This window comes from Martes martes (genome assembly GCF_963455335.1).
Source record: "Martes martes genome assembly, chromosome: 2".
NCBI classification, from domain to species: Eukaryota; Metazoa; Chordata; class Mammalia; order Carnivora; family Mustelidae; genus Martes; species Martes martes.
In genome coordinates this window covers 120,993,021-121,008,428 of record NC_137889.1, presented here as the reverse complement: position 1 = coordinate 121,008,428, position 15,408 = coordinate 120,993,021, and the positions used below count along the sequence as shown (strand labels likewise).

Below are 15,408 nucleotides of genomic sequence, written 5' to 3'. Positions count from 1 at the left end.
TGACTCTAGGAAGTAGGTAGTATTACTATAACCACTCCACATGTGAGAGTCATAGGGCTAGGAAGTGTCAGAGATAGGATTCAAATCCAGGTCACCCTAATTCCTGAGACTGAGCTCTTTATCTCTGCAATACTGCCAACCTGTATATATATTTTATGTACATTTCTTCCAGTTGAAGCTTTAAAAGAAACTGTCTTTTTAATCAGAGACAATATGAATTCAGAGTAAGGAAATAATGAAAATTTCAGATTTCTTTATCATGGTCCTAAATCTTGAGGTCTATTTCAGCATCCACAAGATGCAAGGTGCCATTTATGTAAGAAACAAAGAGATGAAGATTTAAAATTTCCCCTTAAAGCTTTAGTACACAAGCCACCCTAATTTGGAAATATAGCCACTTTTTGGAATGTACATACTCAAGAAAAAGCATCATACTGTACTTATGCATGTATCACATACTTTGTATTTTGGTTTCATAAACAAAAATTAAGACATAAGCCAATTAAGTCAGTTAGCTAAGAATGTAAGTCAGATTGCCACAGATCAGATTTCCTCCAGGTCATCTTCCTGGCTGCAAAAGAGGCTAAACTAATGAAGACACAATTGTAGGTAAGAGCTTTTTAAAAGAATAAGCCAAGGCCAATAGAAGAGGCTACTAAAACTTTATGCAAACACTACTAGCAAACTCATCTGTACTACTTCTAGGGGTCTCATCATTTGGTTTCTGTAAGCTCCTTAAGTCATTTGCCAGGTAAGTGAATGCATAGACTCAAGGATAGAAATGGGATATTTTACGCAGTGTCACCGTTTGTGGTTGTTTACATGTAACTGGAACACCATGATGTAAAAACACAAACAAAAAAACAGAGCAAAACAAAACACAACACAAAAAAGACAATCATCCAAGGCTCTGTCTGAAAAAAACATACAATGGAGAAAACTAAGGTGGATATAATTCAATTAAAACAGCAGTGTATGAGTTGTTTTTATTCCAACCCTGGAACGTACTCTGGCAATCTCCTTCTTAGTGAAAATATGACCCTCAGGAAACTTGACTTTGACCAAAATATTTCAGATAACTCTGATGAGACCCACTGATGGTTCTTCATTCCAAATTATTGCCTCAAGTTCTTTCGTGTAAGAATGACATCCTGTCATTACCAGGTGGCCTCTTAACACACAAACTATTCTAATGGGGAATCCAATGATCATTTCCAGATTAAATCAGTGCCTAAAGCACTTGCACTAGAGAACTGGGTAACAGGATTATGATAGTTTTTTTTTTTTAATGTACTCTTTTAATTAATCTGAACCTTGCCCAAACCAGCACTGATCCAAACTTGTTATCATCAAAAATTAAAACTCATACCCAATGTAAAAGGACATAAACAAGGTCTCTTTACTTCAGTGAGTGTCTTATGCCTGGGACTCAAAGTGTTTGTTAATAGAGTTAAAATTCAATGGTTTCAGATATTCTAAAGAGAACATGTGCTACTTCTTTCCAGAGACAGAGTTTTTAGTGTAGTAAATTTTCACAAAAATGAAATTGCATGCATTCAGTCTTTCACTCATCAGATATTTATTGAGTACAAACTGTGAGCCAGGCACTGTTAAGTCTTCTCTGATCAATAATTCATTCTAAGATCCTGAAGCTTTAACACTATTACAAAGGCATTCTTTCTGGAAAGTCGAAATGCTTTTCAGATCACTGCAGAAGGTCAAGTATTAATTGAGAAAACCCTTTAAGAACTACATCGAGTTACAGCTAACATACTATATAGAATAATTCTTTGTGATAGTGAATATGATACTAGATTATCAAGTAGGTCAGAATGTAAGAAAAAGCTACAGTAGAAATTTCATTTGAGCAAATAGGTTGCATGGACAAAGTCACTAACAGGTCCTCACCTAAATAGAAGTATGTAAAACTAAGAGACTAAAGGATCATTTGTGACATTAGTATATTCAGTCTTTCTTATCTAGAAAACAGTATTAATCCATAGTAAAAAAATCCTTCTATAAGTATATGATCATCCACATATAGAGAGCTTCTCTTTTCTCTTTATGCAATAGAGCTATATTAATTAAAATGTTACATAATGGATATTTTCACTTGAGGAGAAATTCCAACAAAATGAAAACTAGTCTAGATGATCAACTCCATTAAGAAGATCCATAGACACCTTAAACTCAGTATGTTTACATTTTTAAAATTTGAATTTCTGTATATTTTTTTCAGAAAGAGGGACTGGACAGTTAAGTCCATGTATTATACCACACATGGTAAAGGGTAAAACGCAATCTTGTGACAGTTCATTATATATATGGATTCAGTAATTCTTTGGGTCAGGTAAAAGACTCATGAAATAGATTCAAGTTGAGGCTTGCAGACCACTGAATCCAATCCCCTTCTTCAACTTTACAGGCCCCCTACCTATAAAATCATCAATATCTACTATGATCCTTACTTCTTTCTCAACAATGCAAGAGAACAGGGCTCCCTTCCTTTAGCTGAAGGCCAAACCTTACTTTGTGCTCACAATCTCAGTCCTCTGTGACCTTCCTTCATTAGTTATTCCCTTCCTCATTTTCTTGCCTGTATATTTTCATTCTCCCTCTGACTCTTCCTCCTCAGCCCATAAACATGCTTGTCTCTCCCATGCTAGCCCCTACCCCATCAATATTTTTTCAGATACCAATCTAATCTCTATCCTTTTTTTGTTTAAATTTCTTGAAAGAGATGCCTACAGTAATACCTCGCTTTCCATTTTCATTTCAGTTTTCCACAATCTAGACTTTGCTCTCACTACTCCTCTGATACTGCTCTCAAGGAAGTCACTAATGACTTTCATATTGCTAAACTCAATAGACCCGAACCTTTCAGTTGATTTTGGTAATGATCTTCATCCCATTGGTTTCCAGAACCCATCTCTCTTCAGTCATTTCTGTTCTGTTTCTTAGGTCTACCCTTTAGGTTTTGGTGTCCCATATTTCTTTCTCGGACCCTTTACTCTTCTCATTTTATATATTCTACAGTGTAATCTCCTATATTCTCTTGGTCTCATCTCCTAATTTATATATTCAACTACCACTTGCTGACATCTTTTCTTGGACGATTCAAAAGTCCTTGCTATTGAACATATCCCAAACTGGATATATTACTTTTATCCCCAAACTGGCCTATATTTTCTTCTCTCATTTGATGGTACTATCACAACCCCAGGTACCTACCTGCGAGTCACCTTTGATTCTTTTCTCTAACTAATTAATCCCATAAATCTTGCTTCCTAAATGCTTTATGCATTTCCCTAATTTCACTATATTTTAACTAATACAAGTTTAGGCCCTAATATTCCTTCATGTGGGCTATTACCTAGGCTATCTTGACTCTAATTTTCGTATCATAACTAGGGATATTTGTTAAACCTTCCAGTAGAGCAACTAAGCCAAGTATTGTTTTGAGGCTATTCACAGACCCAATCTCAGGATGGATGGGGACAGTACTAGATATTGTAGCCAAAAAGGACAGAACTGAGTTAATAGTGGGTTAGTATTGAACCTTGGTAACCTCTGAGGCAGAACATCTTGTACTACCATGACCACTGGTTAGGATTAATTGATGATTATCACAACATTAAACAAACAATTCCACCCAGAGCTCAGACTCTTTAGGAATGTAGGTTTGTCTCATGTTAATAGCATAAAAACTCTACTTTGACTTGATGAAATACTAATCAAAGGCAAAGAGGAACATGAAGCGTCAGTGGAGAAAGTAAGTCATAAATAGTATGGCCCCACTGCCAAGTGCCAAAATTACAAGGGTAGCCTTTAACACTTTGTCCTTGCTTACAGCTATTAGCTATGCTATCCAAAGAAAAATCTTACTCTATTCCTTTATTTTCCTCTTTTTAAATGATACTTTGTCATTAGCTTTTCTTCTATCCTCTTCCTTTCTCTAACCATTGTATATAGAGGATACTAGTGATAGTTAAATTTATAATTTAGTCCCTAAGTTACAGCATTTTTGTTGTTGTCAAATGATCCTCTATTGATATATTTTCCTTTGTAGTTCTTAACTAGCTGGGCATTCTACTGTACTACTCTTGATGTCATGAGGGTGGTGGCCATCAACATTGCAGCCCACAGGCTGGATGGTCTCCAGGATCCCTTTAATGGTTCCAGAGAGTTCTCTGGCTAAAGATTGGTGCTGTGTTTAGCAGGCAGTGTTGACAATCTCATAAAAAGTGATATTTCCACTGTGTTTATGTTTTTCTGCTTCTTTCTGTCCTTGATGCTTCCTTGAGGGCTTTGATAATCAGGGCAGAGGCAGAAGGTACCACTTTAATCAGGGCCTTTCTGTTCTGAATAATCTATTTCAGTATAATCTCTCCAATCATTGGTTGCCTTGGAGATGTGATTACCAACCTTTTCTGAAGACAGACCCAGGGGGCCAATTTGGGGGTCAGGGCAGATGTGGCAACGGTTTCCCCACTGGTGCATCTCAGGTATATGACTTTGATCTTATTGGGGTCAAACTTGGTACGCATGGTGGAGGGGACTGGTGTCAGATTCCAGATGACGAAATAGAGTTGTACCTAGGCCTCCAAGTTGAAAGCCAAAAGACCTAAGTTATAGCATCTCGCAAGGTTATAGGCAAGACAGACTGATGATGGAGCCATAGAAAGAATTGGGAGTGACTAAGAGGTTATAGACTTGGGAGAATAATAGTCACAAATAGTCACATAGTATCACTTCTTTTTTTTTTTTTTTTAAAGATTTTATTTATTTATTTGACAGAGAGAAAGAGATCACAAGCAGGCAGAGAGAGAAGGGAGGAAGCAGGCTCCCTGCTGAGCAGAGAGCCCGATGTGGCGCTCTATCCCAGGATGCCGGAATCATGACCTGAGCCGAAGGCAGCGGCTTTAACCCACTGAGCCACCCAGGCGCCCCACATAGTATCACTTCTAAATACTACCTTTAGTTAGGGAGGGCAGAGTACATTTACAGTTGTTTACAGAATAACAAGATATTACATTTCACATATGGAAGTATGGGAAGGTAAGTGTGCCTAATCTATGTATTCAAGAACAGAATAAATACACTTATCACTTATATACGGCCTATCTCACAACATTTTCCTCTTCTCTGGGAAATACCCCTGAAATTAGTCTTCAATCCTATGACCTTGTTCCCCTATCAGAATTAATTAGTTAAGAGACAGGCACACGACTCTGAATGAGCCAATCAGGTTCTTTCTCCAGGGGGTTTGGAACTAAGAGAAACAAAGAAAAGTTGAGGGTAGATGATTCACATTCACAGATGCAGAGCAGTTACAATTTCTGTTGTTAAGGATTGTGGAGTCCTTCTAGTCCCTGATAGTCCAAAGTCCTATTCCTTAAATCCTGAGATATCATGGTTTATTTTGGAAAATATTCTTTGTTTTGTTTAGGCTCAAGTCAGTTCCCGCTGGTATCTTAAGCTTAACCATATATATATGGTTATATATGTATATAATATACATATATGTATATAATGTATATGATGTATATTTATATTATATATATGTATGTATACATATATAATTTTTAAAAGATTGCATTTATTTATTTATTTTTTAGAGAGAGGGAGAGAGAGAATCTTATGCAGGATCCATGCTCAGTAGAGCTGAAAGTGGAGCTCAATTTCATGACCCTGACATCATGACCTGAGGCAAAATCAAGAGTCCAAGCCTTAACTGAATGAGCTACCCAGACGCCCCTTAACTACTACATTCTTATACGTGCTGATACAAAAATACCATTTGTTCAGTCTTCAGGCTGAAAATATTGTCAGTTTTGATGCTTGACTTTTAGTTCTTGTTATTCATCAATTACCAACTTTTATAATTGTTGACATTGACTTTTCTTTCATTTACACTGTCTTCTTTCTACTTTATACCACTCTTAACTTCTAGTAGCTTCCTGACTAGCCATCTTGTTTCTAGATTAATTTTCCAACATTATAGCTCTGACATCACTTAAAAAATCTTCAGAAGTTCTTTAGGGCTTATCTGGTAAATGATAAGCTTCCAGAATGTGCATATTCTAGACACCCTACAAAATACTCCTTACCAATCATTAGAGTCTTGCCTCCAAAACACTGATGCCCATTTCTTAGTATGTCTAGGCTCTATTGAATCACATATTCTTCTTTGTTTCTGCCTCTGCGTAAAATGGATTCTCTCCTATAGCCTCATAAAACTAGGCTTATCTTTTTTTTTTTTTAACACTCTTTTTTTTAAAAGATTTTATTTATTTATTTGACAGACAGAGATCTCAAGTAGGCAGAGAGGCAGGCAGAGAGGGAGAGAGAGAGGAGGAAGCAGGCTCCCCGCTGAGCAGAGAGCCTGATTTGGGGCTTGATTCCAGGACCCCAGGACCTCAGGACCATGACCTGAGTCAAAGGCAGAGGCTTTAACCCACTGAGCCACCCAGGCGCCCCCACAACGGTATTTTCATTACATTTCATATACATGGAGAATGGGTTCCCTCTCAATAGTCATCTTTGAAAATAGAAAACAAAACATTTTGTAGCAGACAGAAGCTCAACATTGTCACCATGACTACTTGTGTTACCTGAGCATCAAGATTAAGTGATGAACTTTGCATTGTCTTTGCTGACTGGTGGAAGCATTTACAAGTTGACAGGAAAGAACATTTGTGCCAGCACCACAAAGAATTTCACTATGTACTGTAATGTATTCTTATTAATGTCATCATGATGTTTAGCATTTGAAATACTGCTTATCTAATCCTTTCAAAACTAATATACATAAGTCTTATTCATATTCCAGTAAGAAAACCAAAATTACCAGTATCATTTTGGAGCATGAAAAAAAAAAACAAAAACAAGAACAGTGACATATTAAGAAAAAGGTGCAGGGTAGAATTTAAACTAAAGGACCCAGATAACTTTCTAGCGTAAGTTACACATGGCAAACAGAAAGCTTAGATTTATTATATGTATATCACAATTCCTCAAATACACAATGAGTCTCAAGTATCCAGGCAACTTCATGCTGAGGAATGAGTAAGCCAGCTAGAAACCAAAGGGGAGTAAGAGGAAAGCTTAACCCAGAGGGATCAGGACATGCTTCAAGCCATGAACCTTACATGAAAAGATACAAAGATAAAATGAGGCTCATAGGCAAGGCCACCAAATAAGGCCACAGTGACTGAGCACTGCCTAGGTCAAGGGGTGAAATTATTCACATGGACCCCCCTAGGTGCTATGTATTGCTGGGATCCACTGGCAGGAATTCATTAATGCCATCAACTTTTGATAACAAAAGGATCTTAATTTTTTAAATTAAAAAAACCAAAAACCAAAAAACAAAAACCAAAGATGGATATTTTAAACTGTTTCTACAAGTGGAAAGCCAGGAGATGGTAAAAAGGACCTGAAGATACTGATCTTCAAGCCATCCCAACTATTTTCTTGCCAAGTTGGGAAGGTACAGTTTTCCTTAAAGGTGTATCTAATGCTTTGACCTTGAAATAGCCCTAAATGGTTCCCCCCCTCACCCCTCAGTGCTATAGTCACTCTCCAGCATCGTGCTGCAGTAGACTATAACGATATCATCAATCGTGCTAAATTTGGGTATATCCTATTACTGCTATGGCATAACTCCACAGCTCTGCTTTTTCACATGTGTCACAAAAAAGTCCTCAAAGAAGGACCAAGGGATAAAAAGGATGGACTGCTCCGATTTTCACATGTAACTTATTTTTATAGTCTTCAAGATAAAATCCCACTCTCTGAGTTGAAATGGTAACCTGGGCTTCTGCTTTTTAGGTTGAGCATAAAAAGATAGTAATATCTCTATGATTCAGGGCATTCTCCTAATTGTACTTCTAATTCTAACCCGATCAAGTTTCATGTTAAAATGATTCGTCTGCCAAGATATGCACTTGCTCAAGGATTTAATTCTTCAAAATTACAGGTGGAGTTTTTAAAATGTTAAGCTTCTCTTTTAATTTCATAAGCTATGTTTTCTGCATTATTTAGTTGAAGACTCTAAAAGGAATAGATGAATGGGACAGCAACATGAACTTAAATTCTTTGATGCACATAACATAAAACACTTACTGTTATATCTTACAAAATATTTCTATATTTACAAATAAATATTAAACATTAACCAGTTCTCAAAAATGTTTGGTTAGGGACTACCCTTCCTCACAGAATGTATGTAGGTAATAAAGGCCATGAAGTTGGTATTTTTTTTTTTAAAGATTTTTATTTATTTACTTGACAGACAGCGATCACAAGTAGGCAGAGAGGCAGGCAGAGAGAGAGGGGGAAGCAGGCTCCCTGCGGAGCAGAGAGCCCGATGTGGGGCTGGATCCTAGGACCCTGGGATCATGACCTGAGCCGAAGGTAGGGGCTTAACCCACTGAGCCACCCAGGCGCCCCGAAGTTGGTATTTTTAATACTTGCCAGTGATAAAACTAAAAATGATAAATCTTTCAGATGGAAAAGCTATGCTACATTCTACTGTTGAGGGTTTTATATTTTCATGGTATGCAGGCAGATTCAAACCTGATGTCATGGGCATCCCATAATGACCACACTATACAAAAAATCAAATTCTCATAGCATTAAGTTATGTTTTTATTCTTTAATCTCATCTTTTAGTTTTATTTACCAGAGGAGATTGTATCTGGAAAGCTATTTAAAACTATAAATCTGTCAACAGTTGCTTTTATAGGAGTGACATGGGAAAAAGAAAGGATAGCATTAAGAGGGACAAAGGATGTACTGCAAGGAACACTTGAAATACAGGACTTCCCACCCCAAATGCAGTGTTATTTGGATGCTCTATGTTTGCCTTAGCTCATGCTTACATGGGAAAAGAAATATGAATGACTAATTTCAAATTAATAAATGCCAGGAAGGTAAAAATTGGAGGTTCCAACTTTTATTTGAAACTGAGGCAAAGACATTTTGTTAAAAACAAGACTGACTGGCACACACTTGTCAAGATGGAATTTTAGTGGCATTTCACATATACACACAACACACAACCTCACTCTGTAAGCAAAGCTACATTGATGTTCTGCTTCTTGAGTTCATAAAACTCATGGGTACTCAGGTTATAATTCTGAGAAATAATACTGAAATAAGTCATGAGTTCAGTAGTTTCAGTGAGAGTAATAGTTTTAAACTGCTCTACAGATTCTCCAAAGTGCCCCAGAAGTAATGGCAGGAGGAGTAGGGAAAGGTATGTAGGTGGGACAGGCCCAATCAAAACAGAATCATTCTTATCTTCTCTATATAATAGTCTTTCCACACATTTTATTTGAAGGAGGGGGTAAAAGGTTCTGCTACTATAATCTTTTGGAACCTACTCATCTTTAGTTTCACAAATGATAGAAAAAACTAACATTGAATTTAAAATGAAGCTTTCATGGATAAATATAGTCCTGTATTGGAATGAGGAGGTGGAAAGAACATATGATCATTTCTTGAAACAATATTTTGCTTTTAGTTTCCAAGTGTAGCTAATAAAATCTTCATGTACTAGTCTTTTTAATTACTTATTCTCAATTGGAAAGCAAAGTCAGCCAAATAGTGACAACCTGATAAGAATGCCTTTTCCTTGCCAGCTTATATAAAGAAGCTTAAAAATGTGTGTGTGTGTGTGTGTGTGTGTGTGTTTTCTGGAACTTCTCTCTTCAACATCACCCTGGGAATTCCCTTCGCCACTCTTCTGTGTTGAACTGCTTATGTCCTGGATCCCATGTCTTTTCCTTGTTTTTGGTGGAACTCATCCACCAGTAGCTTCCTAAAAAGGGGTACACGGAGATACATTTGTTTTAGATCTTGCATGTCTGCAATGTATTTATTTCATCTTCACATTTGACTTCATAGTTCAGCTAGATATAGAACTCTAGGTTGGAAATCATTTCCCATCAGAATTTAGAAGGGTAGCTCTCCTGTCTTAGGGCCTCTGCTGCTGCTATAGAGAATGCTCTGGCAATCTAAATTCTTGGTCTTTTGTATGTGATGGGTTGGGGTTGGACACTTTGTAGAGTCTTTTAATAAAGAAACTTATATTCTTCAATTCTTAGAAAGAAATTCTAGCAGTTTTTTCTTCTCTGATTTTCTGTTTGCTCTGAGACTACTATTAGCATTTGTATCCATTTCTCTGATTTTCATCTCTATCTTTTTGTTTAATTTTCTGGGAGACTTACTCAATTTTTTCTCCCAATTCTTCTGCATTTAAAACATTTTTACCTGAACATTTAAAAATCTGAATTAAAGAGCAACAGAATATTCTTTTTTAGAGCCCATGGTGCTTGTTTCATGGTTGTACTTTTTATCATCTATTTCCCCTGTTTCTTTTAGAGTATCTTTCATATTGGAAGCTTTCTTCAAATATTGGTGATCCATAGTTTCCCATTCATACTGAGGAATGAAGCACTGAAATTTGAATTGGAAACAGTGTGCATGATGAAGCTTGTCAGTTGGTGGTCTGTACTTTGTAATTCTCCCAAATATAAGTATCTGCAGAACTGTTCTTTCAGACTCCAGAGAGAACAATCTTCCAATCATCTGCCTGTCTGACAGCATGACAGGGTCAGAGCAAGGGAGGGGGCCTGGAAGTCTTAGCATGAAGTATATCGCTTGTCATTTAATACTTTGTTTTTGATTTAACATGGTATCTTTCCCCAAGGTACCAGTTCCTTATATGGAACTGGTTGCCTTCATGTCTAAAACCTCCGTAGTTCAACTTTTCTAAAAAAAAAAAATAAAGCTCCAGTTTTCTGTGGGGGATTGTCTCCTATCTGTGAGGAGCAGGAGAAAGAATTGAGGAGTGTACCTCCATTATGTAAAGATTCCCAATAAACCCTGTTTTTAACCTTTCCTTCTTTTCCTCAAAGGTGCCCTATATTCTAATTTCTTGAGTCTTTCTTGACTACTTCTGTTGTGGCAATCAGCTGCTTCTTATTGGTTTCTCTTGCCTGTAGGTTTTAGCATTCTCTAATCTGCTCCTTTATTGCCCAGCTTCAAAAATTCAATCTATATTTTCATCCACTGTCATATTCTTAATTCTCTTTGTCATTATTGGTTTATGCATTTCCTATTTTTTACTTTCATTTTAGTACTGTTTCAGAAGGGAACAGATGTAAAAGAGTGTGTTCAGGTTACCATGTTTAATGAGAAGTTTCATGAATTTGTTTAATGATGTTCAGACAGTTTCTACAGGTCACCCCATACACTGAACATACCTGTGTCTCAGAAGTCAGCATGCAACATGCATAGCCACCTGCATGCAGAAGCATGCCAGCATTCTGTATCTTGTGGCCTGGACATCAATTTCTAAAGTATTTAATGACATTATGAAGATACACTTTTCTGAATGTTTAACATTTAAAATTAGTATTTGTCATGAAATAGATATGCATATGGTAGGGGAAGTCTCTATGCCTCCAACATACACAGTCACTGCAAATTATTACGAATTTGATGATGTCTCTGACAACTGATAGCATCTTAGAATCAAGGATACAAGGTAGTACCTATCTGAAAGGGTCATTGGAAGACACAAATAAAATAATGCTTACAAAATCTTAAGAACAGTGGCAGAGAGATACTATGTGCTTATAGTTTAGTTGTTCTAATTCCTTTTTCCAGCAAGCTTCTGCATGATGAAATACTTTCCCACTAAACTTCTACTATTCTGTTAAAACAGGTTAGTATGTTAACATACCGTGAAGTATATAAAATCACCAGACAGCACATAATGGGTTGCTGGTTTATTATTTTTTTAAAAATATGTATATGTATAAATAGTTGCTGTTTTCTGAAAAAAGTGAGATGAGAGTCAGTATGAAGTTCACAGCATCTGGACCCATGAGGCACTCAATTTTTCATTTGGTCATTTATTCTTTTCTTAAAAAAGTTATAAAGCATCTCTTAAGTGCTTAAGTTCTGCAGGTACAAAGAGGTGACACAGATTCTCTCTTAGCGAAGCTTCCAATTCAGCAGCTGCTGGTGACTATGATGCAGGGTGCTGAGTGGCCCATGCAACAGAAGTCATGATGTTCTTAATGGCTGATTTGGTTATACTGATTCTGGGCACATATTTATTAGTATCATACTGAAAGTATCATATTTCTATAAAATAAGGGGATTTGACTTCAGTTTAGAGCTCAGGAAAGAAGGAATTCTTTGTCAAAAGGCATGTAAACATCTTTCTTTTTGCCATGGCATCCAGCTCAATGCTGGTCTGAAGGCAGGATGTGGCCACCAAAGAAAGCACAGATATAGACACGAAGTTTCAGTCAGAAGAGACAGAGTGGTATATAGCACCCTATATGCTTGACCAACATTTTGATGTACAAACTGGAGAAATAAAGCCTTTTTTTGGAACTAATTTTTAAGGGCTCTATTCTTAAAGGCTACATTGAGGAAGCAACCCTTCTAGGACTTTGTGATAACAGCCCTGAAATAAGAAAAGGACTTATGGACATAGTGTGAGATAATGGCACCAAGACATGTGGTTGAGATGCAAAAGTGAACCAGAATATTTCCCATAGTCATACTGCAGGAATGAGAAACTATCAGAAACTATTACAAGACAGATATGTCAGTAAAATCTGCTGAGGTTTTATTACACTGCATATGTTAAGTTATTTTCAATAACTTTTCCCATCATAATCAAGTGTTAAGCTGAGGAACCCATTTTAGTTTAAAGTCACCAAGATGAACTGGCCTGGGTGGATGCTAACTCATTAGTCAAGATTCTCAAAACTAGTTATAGCTAGTATTACTGATTCTGTCTTAACAAAGGTTTAAAAAAATAATCTAAGTTAGAAAGCGAAATGTATTATGGGATACCGAGTATGGGTATCTAATCTGGGCTGGAGGTGGTCAGAAATGACTTTCTGGATCTAGGTTGAGTGGCTGCAGAAGATTCAGTTGAAAAGTTGTATGAAGTTGCCGCTATACAAGAAAATGTTCTAAATATCCTTGCATTCCTCAACCAGTAAGATAAATTTATCCCCATTTCAGAGGTGGAGAGAATGTATCCTTTAAAATGAGGGAGGCAACAGCACTTGACAGAAGATAGGCAAGGGGGGAAAGCAAAGCATAATACTTTAATGACAAGGTGTTACACAGGGAATGAAACTGATAGCAGGTTAATCTTCAATCTTTAATATGCTAATGTAAATGAATGTTGTAATAAGGTCCACAAATGAAGTCCAAGGTTTCTTCAGAGAAATAAGGGAAAGCCCAATTGTCTCCCACATTAAGGAAATAATATTTCTTAGAGTTTTGCTTAAGAGCACTAGTCCTTAAACAAAGCTTTTAAATTACTCATTAAAAAATGCAAAAAGATAAATCTAGATTGTAAGTTACATTCTGCTTTTGTACTAACTTCCATTTGGCATCTGTTAGTTTCCTAATGTAGGCAACAAGACATGGCAAAGAAACATATCCATTTCTGGTCTGATTTTTACTTATCCCTCGCATTGCCTGATATCACTAAAAGAAATTTTATTTCATACTATAAAAAAGAAAGCAAGGAAGTCAACCAACATGGCAACATAGGAGGTTCCTGAACTTCTCTCTTCCTGCAGATAGACCAAAAGTACACACGTGGAACAATCCTCTATGACAGCCTCCTATACATTGGGTAAATGAGAAAATAGACTGAAATGGGTAGGAAAGGCTGACAGGCACTCTTGCTAAAAATTCTCTACTCCTGGCACAGCATCATACAATCTGGAGAAAACCCCCGACTCTCAACTTCTCCCTGAGGAGTGAGGGGTTTGGACCACATATCTAAGGCCCCACCTGAAGACTGGGTCCTCAAAACATCTAACTCTGAAAGCTAGAGGGAACAGACAAAAATGCACATCTTCTAGCCTTTCTCGGAGAGGGGTCTTAATGCATACTTTACAAGCTGCTGCCTGAGGGTCTGGCGTCTAATTATAGCATGAATTTAGGGTAGGCTGTAATCCCTGGGGGAAGCCAGCAGACATTTCCCAGCCTTCTCTTTCAGGCTTGCTCAGACAATAAAACCAAGTAGCCAGTATCTCCCTGGAAGAACCTAGTACACAGCTGGTGACCCAGTTCTGAACTACCAGAAAGAGAAATTAAAAAACAATCTCATTTATAGTATCTTCAAAAAGAATAAAATATTTAGGAATAAATTTATCCAAGGAGATAAAAAACATCTGTACCCTGAAAACTATAAGACAGTGATGAAAGAAACTGAAGACTTAAGTAAATGGAAACATATTCCACGTTGTGGACTGAAAGAATTAATATTCTTGAAATGCCCATACTACACAAAGTGATCTACAGATACAATGCAATCCCAATCAAAATTCTAATGGCATTTTTCAAAGAATAGAACAAATAATCCTTTGATGTGTATGGAACCACAAAAGACCCTGAATAGTCAAAGTAATCTTAAAAAAGAAGAACAAAAGGGCGCCTGGGTGGCTGTTGGTTAAACATCTGCTTTCCGCTCATGTCATGGTCTCAGGGTCCTGAGATCCAGCCCCACGTTGAGCAGGGAGTCTGCCTCTCCCTCTGCCATATCACAGTTCCTGATTTCAAATTATATTACAGAGCTATAGTAATCAAAACAGCAATAATATTGGTATAAAAACAGACACATAGACCAATAGAACATAATAGCCTAGAAATATACCTGTGCATATGTGGTCAATTAATTTTTAATAAAGGAAACAGAAATGGGGAAACTATGGGAAAAATAGTGTCTTCAATAAATGGTGCTGGGAAAACTGGATATTCTCATGTAAAAGAATGATCCCTAACCCTAATTTTACACCATACACAAAAATCAACTTGAAATGGATTAAACACTTGAGCATAAGACCTGAAACTATATATAAAATTCCTAGAAGACAAATAGGGTGTAAGCTCCTTGACATTGGTCTTTCTTGGTGATGATATTTTAAATTTGGCACCAAAAGCAAAGGCAAACAGAAGTAAAAATAACAACTGGGACTACTAGAAAACTACTGCATAGCAAAGAAAACCATCAAACGATGAAACAGCAACCTATGGAACAGGGGAAAATATTTGCAGAATGTATTTCCAAAAAGGGGTTAATATCCAAAATACACATATATACTCACATAACTCGATAGCAAAAAACCCAAATAATCCCATTTTAATAATGGGCAAAGGACTTGAATAGACATTTTTTTCCCCCAAAGAATACATGCAAATAGCCAACGGACAAATAAACAGATACTCAACATCACTAATCAGGGAAATGCAAACCAAACCATAATGAGACATCATGTCATACCATTGCAACAGCTATCTTCAAAAAGTTAAGAAGCAAATTCAGGTGGAGATGTGGAGAAAAGGGAACCCTTG

At 36.9% G+C, this 15,408-nt stretch overlaps 1 protein-coding gene and 1 pseudogene across 2 annotated transcripts in view; both read right to left on the bottom strand.

Moving 5' to 3' along the window:
* Positions 1-15,408, bottom strand: part of AFG2A (AFG2 AAA ATPase homolog A) — a 337,231-nt gene that overhangs the window by 25,530 nt on the left and 296,293 nt on the right. The gene's annotated exons all lie outside the window — the stretch shown is intronic.
* On the bottom strand, positions 4,073-4,547 carry LOC308338747 (large ribosomal subunit protein uL11-like; annotated as a pseudogene). Its single transcript has one exon. The product of its transcript is annotated as a large ribosomal subunit protein uL11-like (transcript).